This window comes from Galeopterus variegatus, unplaced genomic scaffold (genome assembly GCF_000696425.1).
Source record: "Galeopterus variegatus unplaced genomic scaffold, G_variegatus-3.0.2 Scaffold132, whole genome shotgun sequence".
Taxonomy (NCBI): Eukaryota; Metazoa; Chordata; class Mammalia; order Dermoptera; family Cynocephalidae; genus Galeopterus; species Galeopterus variegatus.
The window spans coordinates 1147651-1169625 of NW_007726243.1; positions in this window are offsets into that span (position 1 = coordinate 1147651).

Sequence of the window (21975 nt, forward strand, 5' to 3'; positions counted from 1 at the left end):
CATAAGGGCCTTAATCCCATTCATGAGAGAGAAGCCCTCATGACCTACTCATCTCTGAGAGGCCCCATGTCTTACTACCACATTGGCAACACCTGGATTTTGGTGGGGACACATTCAAACCAAAGCAGGAGCCTGTTGTCATTGAGAGTGATCAAAATGTCAGCATTGTTTCTGAAATAGGTCAATGAGCATACTATGAATTTAACACCATGTTAAATGACTAAGACCCAAATTCTTCAGTAATCTGGAATGAGTGATCCATTTCCACCTTATATTCTCTCCTTGCTCTTCCCGGTTCTCACAAGAGGTAATGGTAACTGCTGCTTTATAAGGTCAAAGGTCCAACAACATCTGAGATATTTATTAGTGTCTGCCTTCACCAAGCTGGTTCTGGGGAGTCTATGGGCTGGGAATTGAGGGGTTTTTAGGAATGGGAAACTCCTTAAAATTGATACCGGATGGGTTCTGTGGGTACCTCACTGGCCTTGGACATTCAATGAAAAAAAGTTTTTCAATGAATTACATTAAGGTTTCTGTGGCCCTCTGCTCTTTAGAAAGAAAACTAACATTAATTTTTTTTTCTGACATATTTTTACATTTGTGAAATTTTGAAGATAAAAAATCATATAAGTCACCCAGTTACCTTAGGTTTTGGACATAACTTTTAACATTTTTGGAAATTAAACACCCATATACACTTATATATCACTCATATATATGTAACTGAAATGATTTGTCCCACAAATTCAGGTTTAAATGTGAGCACATATCTTTCATTCATTTATGAAACAAACTCAAGCTGCTAACTGCACTATTAGCAGGAAATTGATCCTTCTCCATCCACCTGGCCAATTCACAGCACCTCTCTTCTGGCCAATTTCCCAAGATATACTTACTCAGTGCAGAGGATGGTTTGATGGGCAGAGTCGTTCCTGCCTTTGTGCTCCCAGAGATCTGGAGTGACTAATCAACTCAGGATTGCCATTGCTTCTGGCTGGCACCTAGTGTCCTATTGAAGACTATGTCTGAAGTCCAACAGATGCTTGTCTGCTCTGTGTGATGCTCTTGCTAGTCTGGATGGTCGTCAGCACCTCAATGGGGCTCTGAACTTGGGCTTTGAAATTATAGCTCTTAGTTTGCACCCACACATTCTGCCATTGTTCACTATAGCAAAACCATCTATGTGTCACTATGTCATCATGGCTAGCCTTAGTCACACAGTATTGAGACCACTCCACTAGTATAGCCTGGGACACCACTCTAAACTTGATAACCTTTCCTCAAGGTTATTTCATGGGCCTTCATGACAGTTTCAGCTCCCAAGCCTTGGGCAGGACCATACTGTCCAACTTTCTCAGTCTATTTAACTCTCAAGGAGTAGAGGTCAGTGAGTGGATCCCTTTGCTGCAGAAGGTCTGGACTCCTTTTGCAAATTGATCCATCTCCTTCTAAGGATAAGTTCTCTTTATGAAGTAATGAGGTAGAAACACTTTTTAAAAGTTATTATTGGGCCGGCCCGGTGGCGCATGGATAAGTGCGCCACTTGGGAAGCGCGGCGGCGCTCCCGCCCGAGGGTTCGGATCCCACATACAGACCGGTTCCCGCTCACTGGCTGAGCGAGGCGCAGGGAGCAACAGCGAGGGTTGCAATCCCGTTGCCGGTCCCCGGTCCGGTACGGGGGCAACACTGAGGGTTGCGATCCGTTGCCGGACATGGAAAAAGACAAAAAAAAAAAAAAGTTATTATCACTCTTTTAAAAACCATATGAATTTAGTTATTTACATAACTAGGAATTTCCTTTCAAATTATTTTCCCCTAAACTGCAAGATTGTTTGCAAGTAATTTGTAGTCTATACATCTAGACCTAAGAGTGAGTGATATAATTCTTAAGTATTTCCCCACACCCTCCCAGGGGAATCTCACTGATGCTCAGTCAATCATAGTAGATACCCTGAATATACAAATATCATCTGATGTGGATTTAATTGTGTCTCCCAAGTTTTATGTAGCAGAAGCTTGCTCCCCACTGTGACTGTTAAGAGGGTGGGAAGTCCTATTATGGTAATTGAAAGGTGGAGCCTTGAAGAGGTGATTCGATTCTGAGGATCGTGGCCCAATGAATGGGTTAATAATGGTGGTCATGGGCATGGTTTTGAGGGCTTTAAAAGGAGAGCATGTGAGAGTTTCTCTGTGCTCTGCCGTTCTCACCATGTGAGACCCTGCATTGCTGAAATCACCACCAAAGAAGACCCCTGGCTGGCCCGGTGGCGCACTGGAGAGGGTTCGGATCCCATCTGGAGACCGGTTCCTGCTCACTGGCTGAGCGCAGTGCGGGCGCAACACCAAGGGTTGCGATCCTGTTACCGGTCAGTAAAAAAGATAAAAAAAGGAAAAAAAAAAAGAAGACCCTCACCATTAGTGTTCCCTGGACTTTGTACTTTGCAGCTTCTGCAACTGTAAGCAGTAAATTTCATTTTCTTACGAAGTACCCAGTTCCAAGTATTTTGTTATAAGCAACAGAAACGGACTAATACATCATCCCAGTGAATGGCACAGCCTTCACCACATTGATAAAGCTGAAGACATGCTTAAGTTCTCTTACTACAACATCCAAATCCAAGTCTATTGACCAAATAGAATATACTAGCAAAATATATCTAAATGTGTCATCAAATATCTTGACATATCATCAAAATATAGTACCATATATCTCAAATTTTTTCATCTCAACAGCTACCCTCTTGTCCAAACTACATCATCTCTCATCTGGACAACAGGGATGGCTTCCTCCCTCGTCCCCAGCTGCCATTCTTGCCAAGCTACAATAGATTTTCTTTTTCTTCCTTTCTTTTTTTCTTGGCAGCTGGTGGTCACAGGGAACTGAACCTTTGACCTTGGTGTTGCAAGGCCACACTCTCTGATAGATTTTCATGGCATAGCAAGAGATAAAAACATAAATTAGGTCATGCCACTCCCCAACTTAAAATGCATCAGAGGCTGTTCCTGGCTTTTGTTTCTTAAAAATGAAGAGCCTTTTCCCAACTCTGGGCCTTTACACTTCTTCCCTGGCTATGTCTGAAGAAACCTTTATGCCAAACTTAAGTTAACAATTCCAGCGTATCTACATCTTTTCAACTAGCTAGGCGTTGATAAAACGCAACGTTGATGACCTTCACTTAACAGTGGTATATCTCAGGTTGTACTGTCAACATAGAAACTCTTCAATTATTTCGAAGTGTATCTGGTAAGTGGAACATTAGGGAATAAAATAATTTCTAATAATAGTAAAATAGCTTAGAGTTTATGAGCACTGACTATTAGAGACTAGCTGTTCTCATGACAAGCTTGCCCCTTAGAAAGTTCAAGCAACTTGCCCAAGGCTGAACAGTTGATAGGAAGTGACGTAGTATATTTTCCAGGTTGATACTCTTAAATACAATATGATATGGCCTCCCTCTCAGACAAGGGAATGCTACAAGTACATATGCTCAAGTTTTTGCTCATCTCTAATATCTTTCCCATGAAGTTTCTATTTAAATGTATAGGTCTTCTCCATGGTGCCAGTGTATCAGACACAGAGAATTCAAATAAAACATATCAATGTACTAATGCAATGTCTTGCTTATCCATTTTAGAAACATTTAAAGACAAAAAAAAAAAAAAAAGAATTTAGGTTGCTCTTAATTTTTTACAAGAGTTGGAGAAAACCAAGGTAATCATTAGATCCCTCAGAAAAATGGAGATGGGGTTTTGAAATTAGGATCATAGCCTGAAAGGAGAAATGATGGATTGATGAAATGGTAAACAAAAAATGTTTTCACAAAATCAGAGAGAACTAGAATTTGGGTTGTCCTTGAAGCTTGAAAGAACTAAATTTAAGATAAACAAGATAAATAAGGGAAATAGAATGTTAACATTATTGAGGTCATTACACTGTGGTTTCTCACGTAAACAACATGGAGGATAGTGATAGAAGAGCTGATTCAGTGGTGTAGGCAATGGGTTGGATTTTGGATATGTCGAATCTGAGATATTGTGGAACATTCTAGGGAGCTATTTAGTAAGCAGTTGAATTTAATGGTGCATGGCTTAGGAAGAAGTTCTGGTTTAGAGTAAAAGATTGGGGAGACATCAGCATACACTGAATGGTAATTGAGACCAATGGAACTGGATGCAAAAATCCAGGGAGATTATGTAGAATGAGAAGAGGATACAAACGGACAGAATGGTGAATAAAATAAACATTTGCAGGATGCAGAGGAAGATGGGCATTTACAAGAGGTAGAGAACAAGAGGCCAAAGAGCTAGGAACAAACCAGGAGAGAATGTGCTGTGGTATTCTCCAGCATTGATGGACCTAACCCTGCCTGACTGATTATATGACTGATTACTTTTCCTCCTCTTTATGTCTTGTTTTTTTATATCTCCCCATATTGTGCTCAAACAGAGAATACCTTTTCCAGATACAGCATCCTCTTCTTCAATAGAAGATATATATGTTATTGTATTCCCCAGGTAGAATATCCAATCAGTTCTTTGAGCTCATTGAATGAGTAGGTGGAAATCTCTAGGGTGTGATTTGAAGCACCTGGGAAAAGCTGTTTCTGTGTCCTCAAATAGTTATTTGGCTGACCTGTAGCAATGCCTGACATAGTCAACACTCAGTAAACCCTTGTGAGTAAATGGATCCATGAATATTGGATGACTAAGTATCCTATTAAAATGCAAATATTCTGAGCGGGATGACAAATAAATTGTCAACCCCTATTTAACAACTTAGTAGGCTGGGGATTTGTTATCAAAACTCTTCCCATTGTGGTCAGTCTCTATGCAGTTGACTCACTGGGTCAGTTATTGTGGTAGGTTTCCAGGCCTGCAGTGGAGGCTTACCTGGGAAGGATATATCTAGCACATTAGTTCAGTTTTACAAATATCTGTATTCATCTTCTAGGCTGCCATAACAAATTACCACAAAGTAGGTGGCTTAGAGTAACAGAAATTTATTATCTCCCAGTTCCAGAGTCTACAAAGCTGAAATCAAAGTGCCAACATGGGGCCGAGCCCGTGGCGCACTCGGGAGAGTGCAGTGCTGGGAGCGCTGCTGCGCTCCCGCCGCGGGTTTGGATCCTATATAGGGATGACTGGTGTGCTCACAGCGCTCACTGGCTGAGCGCGGTGCGGCCGGCCGGTTGGTCTCAAAAAAAAAAAAAAAAAAAGGGCCAACATGGCCATGCTCTCACTGAGAGCTCTAGGAAAGGATTCTTCATTGCCTTTTCCTATCCTCTGGTGGTTGCTAGTATCTTTGGTGTTCCTTGTCTTGTAGATGCACCACTCCAATCTCTGCCCACATCTTTACATGACATTTTTCCCTCTGTGTCTGTGTGTCTCTGTGTTTCTTCTTATAAGGACACAAGTCATTGGATAAGGGAATACCCTAATGCAGTATGACTTCATTTTAACTTAACTAATTACATCTGCAAGTACCCTACTTCCAAATAAGATGGCATTCTGAGGTTCTGGGTGAAATTGTAGAGCAAAAGTGTCAAAATATCTGTTAACTCTCAAATGATTCAGAAGAAAAAGTGGTGTGTGTGTGTGTGTGTGTGTGTGTAGCACACATCACACAATAATAGCACACCATCTATTATGCTAGAGTATGGCTAAACACTCAGGTAATCTCCAGGGATTCTGGAGGTAGAGACAAATAATCATCATATAATATGGCACACTGACACTGCTCTGTGTGTGTGTGTCCACTGGGTAAGCACTTGACACCTATTGAATATGAGAGGTAACCTAGGAGCACCACGTGGTGGGAAATAAAGACTGAAAAGGACATTTATTTACTCTCAAAAATATTGTGAATGCATATTATGGGCCAGGTTTTGGGTGAAGGACAGGAAAAAAGCAGTAAATTAAAAAGGTATTATTCATGTCCCCAGTCAACACATAGTCTAGTAGGAAAAGATAAGCAATAAAAAAGGTATAGAAGAAATACACTTGAAATTTAAAAACTGGGAAAGTGTTATGAGATTTACAGGGTGGTTTGTGAATGAGAATAAGTGAGAGGTGCTCACTTAGATTGGGTGGTCAAGAAGAAACATTTACACTGTAACTTGAAGGATGAGAAGGGGAGAGTCAGGAAGAGGCATCTCACTGCCTTCATCATTTGTCAAGGCTGCTGCTAAGCAGACAGCCTGAAGCTTAGCAGTTAGGATGAGAGCCTTCACATTCTATCCCACACCTTACCCATTTAGTTGTACTTCCAGAAAGAGGCCCTGACATTTTTCTCCTCTCTTCTGCCCACCCTTTCTCCTACACACACACACACACACACACACACACACACACACACACACACACAACTTTTTCTTCTGAATCATTTGAGAGTTAACAGATATTTTGACACTTTTGCTCTACAAATTTCAAAATGTATTGCCTAAGAAAAGGGACATTTTTCTACATAACCATAGTACAATTATTATAATCAGACAATTTAACATTCATACAATATTACAAGTATTATCTAATTGCAGTCCATAATTTAAATTTCCCAAATTGTCTCAAAAGTGTACTCTATAGATATTTTCTTTTCTTTTTGATCCAGACTCCGGTCAAGAATAAAGGATTGTATTTAATTGACATGACTTTCAGTTTCCTTTAATCTGCAATAGTCCCTAAACTTTTTTGTCTTTTATGACATTGACATTTTCAAGGAATCCAAGTCATTACTTTGTAGAATGTCCAATAAAGACTCAAACATATATAGCATTTGTAGTATAGTTTTTGGCATTTTGTCTAAATGCTCATTTGGAAATTTGTAACTAACTAAAATTGCTAGCAACCTATATTTGACTGCAGTACAAAGTATCCTAAACGAGTTCCATGGGGTATGAATAATATTTTGTTAAAGGGGTCTTGGAACTGCATTATAAAGAGTAAAAACAGGTTTCTTTCCTGCAGGACTTTTCAAGAGCCTTATATACTAATAGACATTATGAATCTTTAAGAGGTTATAGAATACAGGGTTTCCCAAACTTAGTTGATCAAAGAACACTTTGAGGACTGTAGTCGATTGAATTGAGTCCACCCCAAACTCCCTGAATCTTGAATTGTGTCCCCCAAGTTTTATGTATTAGAAACTTAGCCCCCACTGTGACTGTTAAGAGGGTGGGAGATCCTATTATGGTAATTGAAAGGTGGAACTTTTAAGAGGTGATTGGGTTATAGGACCCTGCAGTAGTGACTGGATTAAAAATGGTGGTCAGGGGCATGGTTCTGAGGGCTTTAAAAGAAGAGAATATGTTTCTCTTTCTCTCTCTCTGCTCTCTCTGCTTCCACTATCTTGCAAGGTGAGACCTATGGGTCACTGTCTCCTCCACCAGATGGACTTTGGACTTCTCAGCCTCAGGGACTGTAAGCAATAGATTTTGTTTTCTTTATAAATCACCCAGTTCCAAGTATTTTGTTATAAGCAACACAAAAGGGACTAATACAAGGATCATATTAGTTACCTACTGCTCAGTAAAAAATTACCCAAAATTTATGGGTTTCAAACAACAAACATTTGTCGTCTTATACTGTTTCTGAAAATCAAAAATCTAGAAGTGGCTTAGCTCTGTGGTTCTGGATCAGAGTCTCTCCTCAGATTGTAATCAAGATGTCAGCTGGGGCTGCAGTCATCTGAAGGCTTGACTGGGGCTGAAAGGTCTGCTTTCAAGATTGCTCACTCACATGGCTGTTGGAGGGAGGCCTCAATACCTCACCATGTTGGATCTCTCCGTATGGCTGCTTGAATATCCTCATGAAACGGCAGCTGCCTTCTTCCAGAATGAACAATCTAAGAGGAGGAAGAAGAAGGCTGTAATGCCTTTTATGTTCTAGTCTCAAAAGTCACATACCATCACATCTACCAATGAGTCACTAAATCCACCCTACACTCAAGAGGAAGAGAACTAGTTTCCATCCCCCCACCCCCTTTTAGGCTCCAATTTTTAAAGAGAGTATTGTCGAAGAATTTGTGGACATATTTTAAAGTCAATACATAGGGTCCAGAATTCTTAACACATTTTATAAAACATTAGTTACAATTTGGGCTTGTCTCTAAACTTTTTGAGCTTGAATTTTTACAGAAGCAAAATGAAGGTGTTAATACTATCTTTTCAATATTTTAGTGTTGTTGTGAGGATAAAATGAACCATTGTACATGAAAACGCTTTAACAATTATAATGTACTATGCAGATGTTCACACCTCCTAAAATCATTGCCCAAAATATGATCTGTCAAATAACTGAACTTTAGATGTCTGACTCTTCATATTAAAAAAGCTCCTCTTCCTATCTCCCAGAAGAATGTCATATGCATACGTGTGCTTAAAAATGCTTTTGATAAGTCTTATAACAACTCCACAGGAATTTTACCTGAAATTTCTTATTTAGTTGCCTCTTTGCTTCATACATAGAACTTTGTCTCTACAGGGTACTGAGTTACCTAGTAAATAAGTAGTTTTTTTTAGAGACTTTTATATACTTCTGTAATTTCCATAAACCATAAGGAAGCTGTTTTTCTTGTGTTTCATAAAAGGGCTTCAAGGTAGTTCTTAAAGAGCAGCTCAGAAAATGTTTTAGGCAATGGCAGCCTCATCAGAATAAACACAGTCTCCCATGGTGACTGCATGGCAGGATAAAGCAGGTTTGTCTATATGAGTTTTGATGGGATATGCTTGTCCAAGATTAGTCTCCTTACTTTATAGTCATATCTCATTACAGAACGAACCACACAGACCACACATAAAGAAAATGTTACTGCCAGCCAACTGTAGTTTTTAAATCCAGAGAGCTTAGAATACTTAAAGGCATAATCTCGTTAATCTTCATAATACCGTGAGGTAAGTCAAAATATCATCCCTCTTAGAGGAGAGTGTGACAAAACTTGGGCTTACTCTGAGTCTCTCTGTGTTTTTCTATTACCTTGCTCTGTGTAACTGTTATTTGAATATTGAATATGGTTTAGTCCTAGTACATTAAAAAAAAAAAAGAACATATATATTATGGCTGAATTGGTACCAGGGTTCTTAGCCTAGAAAGATCTATTGGTCAATACATTAATTAGGGCATCAAGTTTACACCCTGTGTCAACTGTAATTGTTTATTGCCAAACTAAACCCTCCTTAATTTATTATAGTCATTAGTCTCTGTGTTTAAATTTTACAAGGGTATGTGATTAGGAGCTTTCTCTCTCTGAGCTGGGACCTGCCTCACGTGATCTTCTCACCTTACACTTTACACAGGACTCAGGCCTTCCTTAAGAAATGATTATCCGTCCCCGTAGAATTATAAACAGTCATAGGTCCTTCTATATTGCACCTCAACTCTCAAAACTATAAAATGAGAGGGTGGAATTAAGTGATCTCTAAATTATCTTCTACATCTAAAATTCTGAGTTAATGGCGATCTGCTTGATACAGAGGTAAAGGCAACAATGATAGAAATAAATGCCCCAAGTTAGACCATTTGAGACGATCAGAGTTACTTGAATGTTTTCATAACTACCTAAAATCAGTTTGAGGGCCAAGAACTATATAGTAATTAGTGTATAGACCTGCTGCTACAAAAGTTTGGTTCGGGTTTACAGAACATGTTATCCAGGAAAGTAAAAGTCCCCTAGCCACCCCAGAGTTGGCTTTTAGAGAGGGAGCAGGGGATAGAAAGGGAGAGGGAATGGAGGGTGAGGAAACTTTTGCTATATGGTTCAGCAGCAGATGTTTGGGGCAGCAGGAAGTTGCTGGGAATCTAGACATCATTGAGGAAATAGGCTATTAAAGGAGAATTGCTAAACCTGTAGGGGCAGACCCAAGTTTTGTAGGGCCTAAGGCTTACTCAATTATAAAGGCCCTCTTTGAAAAAAAAGAAGACAAAATTAAGTATGAAAATGCATATTTATTCAGAAGAGAATTCAGTTAGAAGTAAATATTTATTTTGAATGTCTATAGCTTTCCCAACAGCATCCAACACGGAAAAGTGCCATGGAGGAGATTTGGAAAGAGACTGCGATCTTAACCAATCACGCTTGAAATATCTTACTCTTGCAAATACTACAAAACCTATGGCCATGTGAACATGTTGCTAACCCCCACCCAGGGTCCTTGGAAGGGGTCTGTGGAAGTGAGAGACACCAGAGCCTGATCTTCACTAGTTTCACATTACGTCCACTGTTGTAAACGTGTCTAGAATATTCCATAGATAGTTCAATTGGAAGTTCATTTAACTTAAAAAAATAAAAATGAGGCATTAAAAAAATGAGGTAGGTCTATATAAACAATCATGAAAATTCCACAATATGTTGTTAGATGAAAAAAGAAGGCATGAGATGATATGTACAAGAGTACTTTAAAAAGTTTGTGGAAAAATGGAATTAAAGGATAATGCAAATACCTCCATGAACATTTTGAAGTACTCTCACAGAGCATGATCCTATGTATGTAAAACAAACAAATAAACCAACACTGAAGAGGTGTGTGCATTGTGTGTTTGTATGATATACATCTGATACTTATCAAATTCTTGACAGTGGTTACATTTGGAGAGTGCATGGGATGGTAAGCTCCTTGAATTTTTCAGGACAAATAAAATATGCATGTGTTACATGTAGGCCTCCTTAATAACTGCACATGCCTCCATAATCTCAATTTCAAACATCCCACTCTCACACCATCATTGGCCATCTTCCCAATTCAGTTCCTCTAGAGCTTCACTCCAGCTATTTTTTGACCCTCCAGACTCTACAGTCAAACCTCCCATCATTTCAATGTCCCTCCCTCCCTCCCTTCACATCCTCACTTCCATCCTTGCCCTGGTGAAATGCTGTGGTCATAATAATCATTTGGCATATGCCTTAACTGTCCTGCTATCTCTTTGTCATGCTTACTTGGCAAACTCCATCCTTTCATGAATCCAACTCTCTTCCTACTCTGCCCCTGCAGCTAGGCAGCTGAATGTGGCTGGAGAAAAACCACACAACTCATGCTGACTGATCTCATTTTACATTCCTCACCTAACCTCAGGGGCGCTTTTAGTGCTGCCCTGGAATCCTACTACATTTTCCTTAGACCATTCACTCTCCCACACTCTTAGGTGGCTGTTTCGTGCTTTTTTCTCTCTCCTCAAACTTCCATTTCTCCTCCTCCATCCTTACTCTCAGCTTATGACCATGCTTACAATTTCATTGAGAAAATAGAAACAACGGGGGAAAAGAAACCACACCCCAAAACCTCGCACCAACTCCCGTCCCTGTAAATACCCGCCTACCTGTGCCCCTGTACTCTGCCCTCTCTCCTGTTCCTGTGGATGAACAACTACAGGCCAGCCCTCAAGTGGTGCACTAACCCCAGCCTTTTCTCACCTACTCGACAGCATTCAGGGCAGGTAGGCCCACAGGCACAGCAGTTATAGTCCCTAGGACCCATGATACTTTAAGGGGCCCCTTTAAAATTAGAAGAAAAATATGAACTTTTAGGTCAAAGAAAATGCCTTAATATATAATGTTAATACATTCATTTTTATACAGTGCAGCCATAAAATATCTATCTATCTATCTATCTATCTATCTATCTATCTATCTATCTATCTATCTATCTATCTATCTATCTATCTATCTATCTATCTATCTATCTATCTATCTATCTATCTATCTATCTATCTATCTATCTATCTATCTATCTATCTATCTATCTATCTATCTATCTATCTATCTATCTATCTATCTATCTATCTATCTATCTATCTATCTATCTATCTATCTATCTATCTATCTATCTATCTATCTATCTATCTATCTATCTATCTATCTATCTATCTATCTATCTATCTATCTATCTATCTATCTATCTATCTATCTATCTATCTATCTATCTATCTATCTATCTATCTATCTATCTATCTATCTATCTATCTATCTATCTATCTATCTATCTATCTATCTATCTATCTATCTATCTTATCTATCTATCTATCTATCTATCTATCTATCTATCTATCTATCTATCTATCTATCTATCATCTATCTGTCTATCTATCATCTATCTGTCTATCTATCTATCTATCTATCATCTATCTATCTATCTATCTATCAACTATCTATCTATCTATCTATCTATCTATCTATCATCTATCTATCTATCTATCTATCTATCATCTATCTATCTATCTATCATCTATCTATCTATCTATCTATCATCTATCTATCTATCTATCTATCATCTATCTATCTATCTATCTATCATCTATCTATCTATCTATCTATCATCTATCTATCTATCTATCTATCATCTATCTATCTATCTATCTATCATCTATCTATCTATCTATCTATCATCTATCTATCTATCTATCTATCATCTATCTATCTATCTATCTATCATCTATCTATCTATCTATCTATCATCTATCTATCTATCTATCTATCTATCTATCTATCATCTATCTATTTGATGGAGGAAGGGGCCCAAGATGGCAAAAATGGCTAGGGTTCATGTAAGTCATAATGCAGCCCTGACAGCATTGCTGCCTTTCTTCTCTTTCACCATCAGGTCATCCACAACCAGCAAGTGTACTGCAGTTCCCCCTCTTTCCTAAACCCTGACTTGCCTTCCCTTCTAACCACCTGCTCCACATCATTTTCCGCCTCTTTTGTTTTCATTTTTTAACAGCAAAACTTCCCAAGAGATTTGTCTATATTTACTGTTATCAATTCCTCTCCTTCCATTTTCTTTTAACTTCAGGTTTTCATGCCTGCTGCGACACTGACACTGGTCAGGTTCCAGTGACCTCCATGACACTAAATCCAGTCGCTGTTCTCAGTCCTCCTCTTACTTCACTTAGCAGCAGCATTTTAAATACTTGATCATTCCTTCCATTTACACGACTTTCTTCCCTTGGCTTCTGTGTAGGGAGACCACACAATCTATCAGAAGAAAGACATTTCTGAGAGAGAAGCTGGACACTACCAATAACTGTATTGAGACACAGGCATCAACTTGACCATCTGGTAAACCAGAGTGTATAGTCATGTTCCTCTAGGACGCCACACTTACCTGGCGTTTCTCTTATCAAACTGGCTGTTACTTCTCAGCCTCCTTTGCTGTCTTCCTCTTCTTCTCAGTCTCTAAATATCAGACTGCCCAGAGCTCACTCCTTGGGCCTCTTCTTTTTCTTCTCTTTCTGCTTCTCTGTGTTCCTTCGGTGCTAATTTCCAGCTGCTGCATGCTGGTGTGCTATACTACTTGATGAAATGTTGAAATATTTCCATTCAGGTTAGTAAAGAGCTGCCCTCTATACTCTCCAGGGTCCCTTCCTGCCTCACCACTCTGGCCTCACTCTGGGACCCTCAGACCTGCCCATGATCTAGTTTCTAAAAGGCTAACACCTGACCCTTTAGAACTGTGCTCCAGTACCTTGATTGGTTAGTACCACTACCATGCTGGTTGTTAAATATTTTGAATAGCACCTTTGCACTCACTTACAGGGCTTTAAATGAACTCCTAAATTTCTATCTCCAGCTTGAACATTTCCCCTGAACCCGAACCTGAGACGTGTCTGTCCCATTGCCTATTCAGTATCTCTGCTTGAATACAGAGGAGTATTTTGAACTATACATGCCCTGATTTCCCCTCCAATCTTGCTCCTTATCTAGTCTTTGCAACTCAGGTAATGGTAACTCTATCCTTTCAGTTGTTCTGGCTCCAAGTCTTAGGGTTTTTTGTTTGTTTTTTAAGCTCCACTCTTTGTCTTACGCACCCCACCTCCAAGCAAACACTGTTAGCTCTGCCTTCACAATACATAGGTCTATGCTGCTTCTCACTACCTCCACTGCTAGCCATCATCTCCTCTTACTGTGACCACTGCAGTAGCTCCCGTCTCCCTGTGTCCACTCTCGTCCCTTTCTAGTGATTTTCAACACAGCATACAGACTAAGCCAGATAAGATGTAAGACAGTCCATGTCATTCTCTGCTCAGAACCCTCCTATCTCACTCAGAATCAAGGCCAAGCCTTTACAGTGGCTCCAGCTGCTAAGCACCTGGTCCGTGCCATCCATGGATGCCATCAGAGAACAGGACTTCTGATCTCATCTCCTACTCTTCTTGCCGGCCCTTTCTCCCTCAGCCACGTTGGTATCCCTGTTCTTCTGTGTGTGCCAGGCACAATCTCGCTTCACGGCCTTGGCACTTGCTAACTCTCCCTGTCTGCCCTGTTCTTGCTCCATGCTGTACACAGCTGGCTCTTTACCTTCTCAGGTCTTTAATTAAGGGACACCCTCTCAGTAAAGCCTTCTTTAGCAAATTAAAACCTCCACCTCATTGTCCTTTCCTAATTTATTTTTGTCCACAACACTTATAACCACCTGACACAATGTAGATTTTACTTCTATGGTATTTTTCAGTTTTGTTCATTACCGTAATCACAGGGCCTAGAACAGTGCCTGGTACAAAGTGGGCTCAGGAATTAATTGCTAAATGAATTCATCATTAGAAAACAATGTTGAATGCCATTGTCTAATTTTTAAATTGCTCAAAAAAGTTTTACTATTATTGAATTTCACTAATTAGTAATTAATATACTACAGGGAAAGTCCCCCCAAACAGAACAGCTAGTTATTCATAGCCCTGTTCTAGAACTTTTAAATAGAGTTAGTAAAATATAAACTTTGTGTATCCTTTGGAAGCTTATATACTAAAAAATACATCTTGCAGATTTACATACCTAGGGTTGGGAGAGAAATCTGAAGCCAAAGCACTGAGTCCAGGAACACAGTGTTCCAAGACAGACACACACTCAGTCCATCTATGCCAGACTCTCGTCACACTGCTGAATTCAACATAACACAGTGGCTATAGAATTCTTGCTGGCAAACCCGTCTCTCAAATAGTGCTGAGGACCAAACTAAGGAAAGGTGAGAAATCAGGCCTTCTACTCTTCAAGGAAGAAGACTGGGAGTAGAAGACAGTTATACATGAACTGAGGCTGTGCAGATGCGGTGAGGGATTGCCTACTCATCCTCCTCCTCCTCTTGTGATAAACTGAGTCTCCTCATGAAATTCACTAAAGTGCACAGTGTATCATGAAACCCCTTCTTTTGTCATTTGTAATACTCTTGTGTAGACATGTAGCTATCTTTTATTCTGTCTACATAAGAATAATTTAATTTACCAAGTTAATCAGGAACATACAATCATAAAACTAAAGAGACATTAAAAATTCTAGTGGGTGTTTTCTAGTGTTTTTAAACATTAGCCTCTGAGGAGTCTCTTTAACATGCCCACACAGACAGATACTCATATTATAAACCCCTGGACACCTTTGCAACCCCACAACTGAACATTACTCAGTTCTCAGTCTTTCCAGGGAAACCTCCGGAGAACATCACTTATTTGCAAAGAGATGGAATTTGTCAGATGCTACCCTCCTCACTGCAGAGATATCCAGAATCGTCTCAAACCTGGTTTCTTTACCTGTTAGAAACGAGCTCAATTTGGTAACTCACTCAGGATGATTATAACTTCATAAAATTTAAAAAGTAAGGAACGTAATTTACATAGAATTCTTGTGTAGTTTACTTAGGGCAGTGGTGCTCAAACTTTCCCTTTCCTTGTTCAAAATAAACAGCAGCAGCAAAAATCAGGTTGTTTATTTTTTGTATTTTTATTTTGTAATAATTTTCCTGTTTACCAAGGTAGTTAGGAGGTAGGATAAAAAAGGGGAGGGGTTATGTTAATGCACTTATTATGAAAAGGATATGCTCTTTAACAATTAATCACCAAACTTACAGGGGAAGGTAGAGGTGGGAAATGAAGCAGATGTGTTAAAGAAAATTTAACTGGAAGTTAGGTAACTGGGTGTTGTTTTGAGTTATAATGCCCCCTTTTGCTTAATTCTTATACAGCTATTTGTATTAATACATCTTCCTCTCACTTCTAGTTTGAACAGCACTAGCGTAGAATTATAAATTTGTAACATCTTTTTGTTTAGGAAAAAATGGTTTCATAATCAAATGTGAAGACTTAGCAAAAGAAAATTTTGTTTCACAGTTTTTTCATCTGTCTTGCAAGTAAGCTCACAAATGTTTGTATACATGGCTATGGAACTTATAAATTTTTTATTGTATATATTTAAGGTGTACAACATGATGTTTTGATATACATAGTGAAAGGATTACTACAGTCAAGAAAATTAATATATCCATCATCTCACATAGTTACTTTTTTTGTGTGGTAAAAGCATGTAAGATCTACTCTCTTAGCAAATTTCTAGTCCAATAAATCTCTAGACTTATCCATCCTACATAACTGCATGCTTGTGCCCTTTGACCTACATCTACCCCTTTCCCCCTTTAAATGTTTTGTTCAAGGCTATCAGCATAGATGCCACTTATGAATTCAGTAAAATAAATTAGAAAAAATAAATATGTAAACTCATAGTAAAAATAAAATTATGAAAAATAGCAAAAGAAGTCAATGACACTTTTGTCACTGCATTGGTGCTTTCTTAACTAGTTTAGGAGTCAGAGTAGAAATTTTTGGTAGCTATAGCAGTATCAGAATTCATTTTACTGATCAAATACAAAGCAAAACAAATGGATAAATATTTAAGAAAATGGTTTTTTGATATCTAATTCAGAGAATTCTGTTCTGTGTGTGATTCCAACAATTAATTTGGATATTTCCTTTATTGTGTTTCAAGGAATATTTCTCTGGATTAAATTTGTTATTACCTACATCAGAAACGTGTATATGAAGTGCTATACAGTTCACCGTGCAGTCTCATGTCCAGTACTTCATCTGATTTTCACAATGCCTCTGTAATAGCAGTCAGGAAGGTGGACATATACCTGTGTCACAAAGGAGTTAACTAAATGAGGAAAGAAGCAATGAAAGGCCAAGGTCACATAGCTAATAAATAGAGGAGTCAGGATTTGAATCCAAATCATCTGTCTCCAAATATGTCCAATTTATTACCTCTTCTAGTTTAAGGTCATAGGATTATAATGGTGATAATTACTGAGGTAATTCAAACAATTTATCTGGGGGCCTAAATTACTCAGATAATCAACTGGATATTTTTGGTTGCTTTGCAAATTGAGACATGACCTGAGTGTCACTGAGGGGGAAAAAACCCATACCTACATTTCTAAAAAATGGGATTTTTATACCTCTTATTTCTCAAATATGTAATCTAGGAAATGTTTCTTAAGCCAACAGCTGCCAAAATGTTTTTGTTGGAGAATATAATCTCTCCTCTGAAATACAGACTTCATTAATTCTTCATAGCTTGGTATATTTCACATTACTTTCTTAGGACTCAAGAATCTAAAGTTTTAGATTCTCCTTCTTAATGATGAACAAGGTATACTTTAATGATGTTAAAAAGTATATTAAACTGTACCTATTACCTTCCAGACTGTCTTCCTAATTAATTACCTGTGGTGGGTATATGAACATTACTAACGTACCTAAATAAACATATAAGATAGTCAAGACATTATTATATTAAATGCTAAGTGAACCCTTCTAAAGATGCAGATCTCTTATCAGTGAGATCAGTTGGTTAATGTGAGACCATTTTTCAGGTAGGTGGTCTACAGGTATATATTCGTGTTCCAGAGGTGCTGTTAAATATTTGTCAATTTTTTTTGAACTTTGCATAATATGCACAACATTCCTTATTCACTAAAGAGTTAGCCTGACATGGAAAATTTATGCATGCAAAACCCTTTCTTAAGTGGCTAGTCTTGGCATGCATTACGGTCTCAGATGGTATAGAAAGCATTTGCTCACTTGTAAGTTTCTGGCAGTAGGAAACCGCAACAAGTACAATTGGTGATGTTGGACAAAACAGGGCTCCTCTACAGGTCTGGCAGGCCACTGCCTGGCCTAGAGCCTGACGGGTAACAAATGCTGGAAAAATATTTGTTGAGTAAATGAATGAATGATCCACTAGCTGATTTAGAGGCCTTATCTACTCTATTGCTCCATTCATTGTCTCTACCCCTCAATAACTTGTACTGTCATCAATGGAGAAAAGTGTAGGGAGCCCCCCATCCCTGATAAATGTCAAAAGCATGTAAGTAATGATAATTTAGCCAAAAGAATTAATAGAAACTGAAAGAGAGAGCAAATAGAGGGATGTGATTGACAAAGTGAGGACTGTGATGAGCTAGAACTGGAAGCCCTTGGACCAATGGTTATGTAAGCTGGTCGCTCAGTTCAGTTTAGAACAATCCAACAGACATTTAGTATGTGTCAGGCACCGGGACATAGTGTTAGGTGCTGGGACTACAAGGTGTCTGAAAGTCAGGAAACAGGGTACGCTTGTATTTAAACAGTATTTTAGTTACATTTTAAAATACACTCAGTATATTTTTCTTCAACTTCCAGAAACCTTTTCAGGCTAAATATCTCTAAAATTAAAGTAATGGGGTAATGTAAAAAAAGTATAATAAACACACTGGTTTTTTCTCTCTTTTCAGATTTTTTGGGCATTCTGTAGAATATAACAAATGGACTTTTAGCTTTAAACACACTGGGCATATTATTTCAAAATGTAGTGGCCATTCTATTTAAAAATAAGTTTGTTCTATCGTATTAGTCTGTTTCTGTTGCATATAACAAAAATACCTGGAACTGAGTGACTTACAAAGAAAGCGAAATTTATGGCTTACAGTTCCAGAGGCTAGGAAATCAAAAGTCCAGGGAACACATCTGGTGAAGGCTTTCTTTGGTGACTTCAGTGACGGTGGGGTATCGCATTGCAAAAATAGTGGAACAGAGAGAGCAGAGATACTAACCTCCTCATTCACTCTCCTTTTAAAACCCTCCAAACCACATACACGACCACCATTTTTAACCCATTCACTACAGCATGGCCCTACAGTCTAATCACCTCTTCAAGGCCCCCCTTTTGATAACCAAAATAGGATTTCCTACCCTTAACAGTTAAAATGGGGATTGAGTTTGGCCAGGACATTCAACCCAAGGCACCTATATTTCCTTACTTTTCAGATGCACTAAACAAAGTTTATATAGACAGGTTCCCAAGGAGCTCTATTCTAACAGAAGAGAGGGATATGGGAAAGAAATCATTACACAGACTAAGAACTATAATGGAGAATATATAAGGAACAGAAGTGGCCTCCTATACAAGCGAAAGATTATTGCTCTGGGAGATGTAGTAAAGGGTCAGGAAAGAATTCAAAGGTTGGGTGCTGTCTGAGCAGGATTTTGGGCAATCAATGGGCATTTACCAATAGGACAGGTAAGGAAGGAATTCTAGGCAGTGAATAGGCATAATGCAAGAATGCAAAGGCAGGGCACAAAGTTGTATGTTCAGAGGACTATAGCTTATTTAGCATTGCTTGAAGTTTCAGTGAGAGGCAGTGTTGTGAGTGATGAGTAATCGAGGTAATATCATGTAATATTTTCCTTCGTTAGTGAGTCAAATTTTACACTGTAGAGTTCATGAGGAATCAGCAAAAAATAATTTGGTTAGAGTTGTCAAGAAAGGGCAGCAGTCTCCATGATTCTTGCACAGCCTCTCAACATTCCTATGATTTAAGGGTAGGTTAAAAAAGAAAAAGGGGGGAAACAGGTAGAAGTGGGGATGTTACAAGCAGGCTAAACCTATTTCTTTAATGACGATGTATGACTATCCATGCATGCTCAGTGCTTGAGGAACAGTGGCCCAATTATTTTTCTTTGTGGTACTGTAACTCTTCCACTCTCCAAAACAAAAGTAGAAATTGTTCTAGAATGATTCATTATACTCTCTTCATTTATTTACTTCTCCTTTTTCCTACTTCTCAAATGTCAACAATGGAGTAGGCATGAGGTGGACAAGAAGGGGAAGAGTGGAGGAATGGTAGCGTTAGATGTGAGTGTCCATTTTACCTCTTTCCCTGATTCAAGCTTCACTACAGCAATGGGAATTATTGGTAGCTTGGAAAACTAAAATCCAGAGATCATCTGAAGGTCTTATCTTGGGAACTTGTTCTAGCCTTTTCTGACATTAAATCTCTCCGGCTTTTTTCCCATTTTTTTTTTAACGTTAGAATTTTTACCAGTTAACATTAGCAGAAGTGAAATAACTGAGTTTTATCTGGTTTCTCTCTCCCTCTGGGAGAGAAACTGGATAGTCAGATATCCAGAAGGCAAGCAATTAGAAGAACCTAAGGATAATCAAGATTTGACTGTGCTTTTATTTTAATTGTTGCATTATTTACATTCTTTGATTCCTCCTGGACTGAGCTGATGTGGCTTATATGGTAGAAAGGACATTAGCCAAGGAACCAGGAGGTGGCTCTCTGGATCTCATTCTGCAATTTATGGTGTCTGCAATTAAATGTCCTTGGGTTTGTTTTTTGATCAGGAAAATGAGGGAGTGTGATTATATTGATACTTCTCAAATTCCACTTCGCATCAAATTCTCCTGAGGTGGTTTCAAAATATACAGATTCCCAGATGTGACTGGAGGACATAGCATAGTGGTTGAGCCTGAGAACTTAGCATCAAACTATAGATGTTTAACGCCGGGTCCTGCAACTTATTAACCGGGTAACCTTCAGTAAATTATTTCAAGTCTTCAATATCTCATTTTTCTCATATGTAAAGCAGGGATAACAATAACAGTGTTTCCTCCATGTTGTCCCTGGAAGGGTAAAATGATATAATGCTTTTAAAATAGCAAGTATATTGCCTGTCACATACCAAGCATTCAACAGATGTTATATATTATCATTTGCGTAGCCCAGAGTATGTATAGTGTGTAATCTATGTGTCTGGTGCAAGGTAGATGCGCCATAAATACCTGTCCAGAAAATAACTGTTTTTTTTTTTAAGCAACTTTTTCTTTTGTTTTCAGATCTGAAATTCTTTATTAACCCAGGAATTCCTTCCCTAGGAAAGGTAAAGCTAGTTTGGGAAAACTATTTAGACATTGTACTCAGTCTTTGCTCTATGCTACTCTTAGACGGAGAGCCTCATAATAATTAGAAAATAATTAAATGATAACCAAAAAAAGTCCCACTAGAGTGGGTGAGCTGAGAGAGGAAGGGAATGAGTCTCAGGGACTCTGTTAGTTGGATCCAGCCGGCCAGTATGTAATGCAATGGTGCTCACCTAGGTGCGCCTTTCCATTTTCTCTCACAAGATGCCATAATATTCTGAAAGTCACGTCACAGTAATTGATTTTGAATTACCCACAAAAAAGCAATATTCCATCTTCTGTGTTGTTGACCAAGCAGAAAGCAGAACAACATAACTTTTCAAAAGCTTGAAAATCAGAGCTATCAAAAATCGACAGCGAACTTCTATTCCACATTAACTCGCTGATCAAAACAATCCACGCATATTGAACTGTGTGTTTTTTTTCGGTCGTGGTGGTCCCTCGCCTAATATTCAGCTCGTGGTTCTCCCGGGTATTTTCAGTGAGCAGAGTTGCCAGTGTAGTACCGGCAGGGAGGAAATTGCCTCGGAATCTGTGGAGGTGGCCTCCTAGAAAGATCTCCGGGAGGGGAGGAGCCCTGATTGTCCTGGAAGAAAAGCATGGCCCTATCCGGAAAGTCACAGCGTGCCGGGAGGCTGGAGCTGGCGGCTATGGGTCCTGGAGGTGCCAGACGCCGAGCAGCCGGCCTCGTGGATGGGGCCTGCGCGCCTGGGACGGACCTCAGCGTGTGCAAGGGAAAGACGCACGGCCGGGCGGACAAGCGCTGGCTCCGGCCTCGCCCCGCCGCGCACGGGGTCCGAGCTGAAGCTCACCGGGGCTCATCTCTGCTCGGTGGGCGTAAGGGAAGCCCGCGCTCGGCTCCGCACTGGCAGGCGCCTCTAGGGTCTGGGAGCCTCGGGCCTCCGCCGGGCGCGGCAGCCCCTCCCCCAGGAGCCCGCGTTTCCGCCGGAGACCCGGCGGCGGCGGCGGCGGTGGCGGGGACC